Source organism: Adiantum capillus-veneris, chromosome 22, assembly GCF_014529385.1.
Source record: "Adiantum capillus-veneris isolate H3 chromosome 22, ASM1452938v2, whole genome shotgun sequence".
In the NCBI taxonomy this organism is placed as follows: Eukaryota; Viridiplantae; Streptophyta; class Polypodiopsida; order Polypodiales; family Pteridaceae; genus Adiantum; species Adiantum capillus-veneris.
This window is the reverse complement of record NC_140952.1, coordinates 117,091,536-117,096,847: the sequence shown is the minus strand read 5'-3', so window position 1 is coordinate 117,096,847 and position 5,312 is coordinate 117,091,536. Positions and strand designations below refer to the sequence as shown.

General features: G+C 38.3%; 1 pseudogene; it reads right to left on the bottom strand.

The window, feature by feature from the left end:
• Positions 1–805: 805 nt before the first annotated feature.
• On the bottom strand, positions 806–2,411 carry LOC147430089 (uncharacterized; annotated as a pseudogene).
• Between the last annotated feature and the right edge of the window lie 2,901 nt (positions 2,412–5,312).

Sequence of the window (5,312 nt, the reverse complement as noted above, 5' to 3'; positions counted from 1 at the left end):
CGCGTGTGTTGCTCCTACGCTTCATCCAAAAGGAGCGCAATCTACCTAACAATAATCAAGTTTCCATGTACTTCATCTAGCAAGTGTTCGTGTAAGATATAATGAAGAAGCATGTCTTTCGGACAGACTATCCTTGTTGGACTTTAAAGAGCTAGAGAAAGGGCACAAGCGCATTGTGGGGAGGCAGATCCACCTACACGAAAGAGGCCAGTTGTGCTCCTACCACGTGAGCATGAACAAATTGTTATTATTGTGTCTCAAGGGGCTACACTAGCCAGCCAAGGAGAGAGAATTTCTCTCTACAAGATAAGTTGGCAGCCAAAGAAGAAGAAGTAGTTGTTTTAAAGAGAAAACTTACCAGATACCAAGCATGGTACGGTCCTCTCTCTACCTTGCCTGAGGAGGCAGGACCAAGTCACGAGGTAGATATTCAAGAAATGATGGATATACTTGAGGAAACATTGAACGAAGATCTTGAAGAAGTGGTGGATATCACAACTTCTTAAAGACATTGTAGACTGTAGTTGAAAATTTTAATGGCAATTTATCCCGTTCTTTTTTTAGACACATTGTATTCTCTCTATGTTTATGTCAATGAATTTGTTTTGGAGTTTCTAATTGATGACTTTGTTGAGAGTCAAGCAATGTCTTTTTATTTGATTTCCAAGCAATGTCCTCAATCTTATGTCTATGTGAACTCTCTTCAATACTTGACTTTGTTCCTACTAAATAAAAAAAGTGAGATATATAGCTCAATAGGGAGCTACAGTGAGAAAAAGTGAGATACATAATCATGAAAATCTGTTTACATTTTTCCATCTATCACAAGCACCAGGTCATCAATCTCTTCATTGTCTGAACATTCTTTAGCCACTTCCCACTCCATCTCATCGTCCCTACATCTCTGTCCTGCCACAAGTTCATGAGTTTGAAGCACTCCAAAGTGTACTTCAATTGCACGTGTGGCTATCTTTGTGGGTGCATAAAGGAGATAATGTTACAAAAGACGTACACAAGTTTTGCGGCACAAGCAAAACTTAAGCAATTTCTACGCTTTGAGTGCACAAATTCATAAGAAGACCAATTGCGCTCACCGCTACCACTAGATGCCGCGATCGAAATCACCATGGTCGCGATGTGTTGTAGATCAATTACGTCTCCTCCATATTCTTTCCACCATACTGGGCCTAAAATCTTGTTTATGCTATTAAGAACCCAAGGATCTCCAAAAGTTCCTTCCCTATTGACATAATCCACCCTCTGCTGGAATGCATCCATGCCATCGTCGCCTGGCAACAACTGCGAGCAGACATTTCTAAAGTCTCTCATTATTTATTTGTTGGAGGCTTGTCCATTCATCTCAAGCTTTGAATCCTAGACAAATGCAGCACCATGCAATGGGGTGTGCATTTGAGCCCATCGTTTTTCCAGAAGATGCACGATCTGTGATCTCTCTCTTGCATTGTAGTGGTTGTATTCTTTGGTTTGATGCAACACCTCAGACATGATCCAATAAACCTTACCAATGACAAACTTATCTGTGTCAACAACCCTTAGTAGTTCCACATAGGGCTTACTAACCCCAACAAGTTTGTCAACGTTCCGCCAAAAGAGAGGAGATTGCACCAAGGACACACATTTTTGAGCTGCTTTGCGATGGCTTGGATACTTGCTGAGACAACAAGCCTCCCAACGGCGATCTACAACAATTTCTATAAGAGCCGCTCGCACTTCAATGAGAGTATTCAAACCATAGTATGATGTAGCGAACCGTGTGGCACAAAAAATTTGAAGTGCATTTTTCGGAGACTTGGAGCGAAATAAAGCATATGTAAACTGATGTTCCCGTATAAACTTGACTATGTGATTGGCGTCAATAAGAACTTGTTTTATGAATGATAATCTGTCTATATCCTTTAGGAGTAAATTTAGGGTGTGAGCTACACATCCAATCCATGTGATTTTTGAGTACTTTTGCATAATGGCTAAACCCGCTCCTTTGTAGTTTGAAGCATTGAGTCTGTAACAATAACTGTCACATTCTTTGGTCCACCCAGTCAAGAAATAGCTCACTCATATACCTTTGTCAAGTAGAGAGATGTCTTTTCTTTCAGTGAGGTATCAATGGCCTCCAAAAACATTGCACCTTTGGGACAAATTACCATGAAATTAATCAATGGTTTTTTCTTACAGTTGGTCCATCTGTCGATTGCTATGGTACAGCCAAATGCTGGAACAAAGCTGAGCATTGTTTGCCTGAGAATCGCTTTTGTAATGCTCTTGACTTTTTCCACATACTCTGTTCGCACTTTATTATAATCAGGATAGATGAATCCTTTTTTTGCAGTTGACATTAGGGCATCTTTGAAAATAGGATTTCTTATGACATTAAATGGGATTCCACAAGCCATGAAGGCCTATCTCCACTTCAGATGCAATTCGAGCATGTCCTATTTGAATGAATGCTTCCTATAGAGTCCCATGCGTATTGGCTCTCTTGGATGTCCCGAGACTTGCATCTATCCCTCCCATGGCACCATTTGGAAAAGTGTAAGGACTTTGAGGTGTTCGAGTTGTTCCCATTGAAGGTCCTTGGTTAGCTCACATGTATTCTTGATCTACACTCACTTCTTCTATGTTGATAGATGATGCACCTGTCATACCCTTCTGTCTCTTAGGAAGAAATCCTACCTATTTTCATCTCTTTACATACCTTGCAAAATGGATCCATATGTTGTTAGGTGGTGCTCCACATTCTTTCACATTGGGACTAGTTCTGAATAAATGTTCTTTGATGCGAGTTGCATTGCTGCGCCACTTATGCCCACAATGTTTGCATTCCAAAAACGGAACTGTTTTGCGTCTCTCTTTTTCCTCCACATATGACCACTCTTTTACCCGCACCATGCTTTCTGACTTCAACAAAATATATCCTACAATCAATAGATACACTATGACTATAATTTTTCACCATAATAGCGCAATGAGAAAGATAAAAGGTTATAGATATGATTTGCTAAATTAAAATGATGAATGAATAGTGTTATGATAATATTTTAGCAAATATCACCAATGGATATATCATTCTTGGCTACTAGGTGGTAAAGAGCGTTTGCTCAAGACAACCTAGATGAGCGATGGAGTCATCTCACATTCCACTATCTATGTCTCTTGGAGGTACGAGCTACTGCTCAAACACAACCAATCGACCCTAAAATAACTGAGGTCTTTAATTTTATATCAACATAGAGGTAAGAGAATGAGCTCAATAACATCCATGTGACTCCCAAGTACTATGCATGACTAATATTCGCTAGGAGGTAAGAGCTTTTGCTCGAACACAACATAGTGAATTCTTTAGGTAATCCACCATACTCACTTAGAGGTAAGAGCATAAGCTTGATAACAACCAAGTGAATCCTACTTCATACCTTAAACCTCACTTGGAAGTAAGAGAATCATCTCATAACAACCAAAAGGCACTAAGTGGACCTATTTTATGCAACCAAGTGAATCCTACTTCATACCTTAAACCTCACTTGGAAGTAAGAGAATCATCTCATAACAAGCAAGAGGCACTCAGTGGACCTATTCTATGTCTATATGGAGGTAAGAACATTTGTTCACAACCAAAAAAAGACCCTACATGTATGTGTATATGTTCCAAAATGTATGAACTAACACTATTATTTGTGCACATATTATAGCTATGATAGATTTTAACCATCAAATATCACTTTTAGTATCTATTCTAAAACAAATAGAGGTAAGAGTATAGCTTCTAATATTTAGAATTATACATTCGTACTATAGCTAGAAAAGTATCCTCTAATGCATACTATTATTTGTTTATCTATTCTTAAACAAGTAGAGCTAAAAGTATGGTCTCTATTGCTTAGAGTAACTTATTTAAACTTAGCAATAGAGTTAAAGATTAACTTCTATTGTTAAGAATTATAGGTGATTCAAAGCTATATAATTATTTTATTTTTAATGTATAAACATTACAAATAATGTTTTCTTAAAAAATCAAAGATTTTTTAAGTTGACAACTCAGCCTTTCTATGTCGGAGGTAACCTGACACTTTGGTGAAGGGAATTGTAGCTAAAACACACAAATTTGGGCTTTATATACTACTACATATCAATCGAAAACGTATAGACCTATTTAAACTATCGATCAAAAGCCTATCAAACGATTAAGTATCGATCGATAGACTATCAGTCGATATGTACGCAGTAAAATGTTTTTTTGAAAAAGCTGACATGGCAGTGAATAATACGCATAAATAAATATTAAGAACATATTAATTGACCATTATTTGAGTGACATCTATTATTGCCTTGATTCTGGATGATTTATGTCTAGAAATCACAGCTTTGCCTATCTCCCCACCAACTTTCATCAGTTTGTGGATCCATTTGAAGGGGGAAATTGATCCGAGCAATCTGCACAACTTTGCAGGTGCTCCTTTGTTTTGCTTTGATGAAAATTAGACCTTTAATGTTACATCTCCTTGATCCTTGTGTTTCACCCTCTTCCTTGAAACAAAGCCCCAAGATGTTTCAATTGCTACTCTGGCTAGTAGGGTAGCTTCATATCCTTCTCCTAACCCTATCGCATAATGTTTTTGCTGGAAACTAACCATTTTTCCTTTTATTATTTCCAAATGACCATTTGCAGAGTGAAGGTAACAAACCATCAGGGGTTGATGATTTAAAAACCCCTTTTTGTGACTATTTTGGCATGGTCACCTATACTTTTGCATCTCCCAGCTAGTGAACAACTCCTGCCTAGATTTTGTGATCAAGGTACATGGATTGCGATCATGTTGGAAAGAATTATGAAATTCTAACTAGTGGAGGTTATACCTGGGCATATGGAGATGCTAGTGTGAAAATTTCTTTGGTTTTAGGGTTTGAGGAACATGGATCGCGATCCATGTTGCAGCACCTTTTGCAACTATTTTTGCACCCACTGATTCTGCCTCTTACCAGGGGTCTGCTGATGAAAAGGTTTTGGGTTTGAGTAAGCTTCGAACTCCCCCATTGGCCTTGAAAGATTGCAAATTTTGGTAATATTAGTGCAGTATGGAGCATATACAAGTATTCTTGTAGGGTTAATGATCATACCTGTCGAAACTGATGGAGTAAGAGCTACCGAGGTAGTGGCAACAGGTAGAAACAAAGCAAAAAATCCTATGCTTCTATCGGTCTCTCTCTGTCTCTCTCTCTCACTCTCTCTAACTGCAAATGAGCTTATGTTGCCCCATTTGGCTATATGTTCCCACTCTACTCGGAATGCTCCATTC